Raw genomic sequence first — 755 nt, forward strand, 5'->3', positions numbered from 1 at the left:
AGAGAGAGAGAGAGAGAGAGAGAGAGAGAGAGCGAGAGAGAGAGAGAGAGAGAGAGAAATGAGTGTGTGTACATGTATTTATGCATGTGTGTGTTTGTGTCTGTTTATCCAGCACCACCACTTGTCAACTGGTATTGGTGTGTTTACGTCCCCTTGATGTAACAGTTCTGCAAAGGAGACTGATAGAATAAGTACCAGGCTTAGAAAATAAAACTAAAACGATACTGGGGTCAATTTATTTCACTAAAAGTTTATCAAGGCAGTGCCCCAGCATAGCCGCAGTCCAAGAAATGACAGAAAATACGAATACTCACATTTGTGTGCTTCCTTCTGTTCCATAAATTCCTTAATGGCTGGTGTCTTTCTTATCTCAGTTTCTATTCCCGATGTACACTAATTATTAGGAGCCGGCCTTTCCGATTGCAGATAGCTTTGAAAATGAATTACGCTTTGGTTATACGCGCTATTTATACGTGTTATATTAGATTCGTTTGTTTATTTATTTAAAATTACGTGCTATTGTTTTCCCTGCGATCGAATTACACTTCCACTTTTGTTATGCGTCTTCACGATCGCAAGTGATAACAACAGCACGTAATTTTAAATAGATAAATAAACGAATATAATACAGAACGGAACATATACAGCGTGATCAGACGAAATGTAGACATATCATTATTCAAATAATGCAAATTGATATATCGAATTTAAATATACTCAAATAAAGCCCCGAAAATGTAGATAAGATGATGGGT

At 36.8% G+C, this 755-nt stretch overlaps 1 protein-coding gene across 2 annotated transcripts in view; it reads right to left on the reverse strand.

Annotated features, from left to right (window-relative positions):
• The window catches only part of LOC106881494 (uncharacterized), a 20,746-nt gene extending 20,286 nt beyond the window's left edge, over positions 1-460 (reverse strand). For both annotated transcript variants that reach the window (XM_052974024.1, XM_014931897.2), the window contains exon 1: positions 315-460. The gene's annotated coding sequence lies outside the window, so the exon portion shown is untranslated. The remainder of the gene's footprint in view (positions 1-314) is intronic.
• Positions 461-755: the final 295 nt, after the last annotated feature.

Source organism: Octopus bimaculoides, chromosome 17 (genome assembly GCF_001194135.2).
Source record: "Octopus bimaculoides isolate UCB-OBI-ISO-001 chromosome 17, ASM119413v2, whole genome shotgun sequence".
In the NCBI taxonomy this organism is placed as follows: Eukaryota; Metazoa; Mollusca; class Cephalopoda; order Octopoda; family Octopodidae; genus Octopus; species Octopus bimaculoides.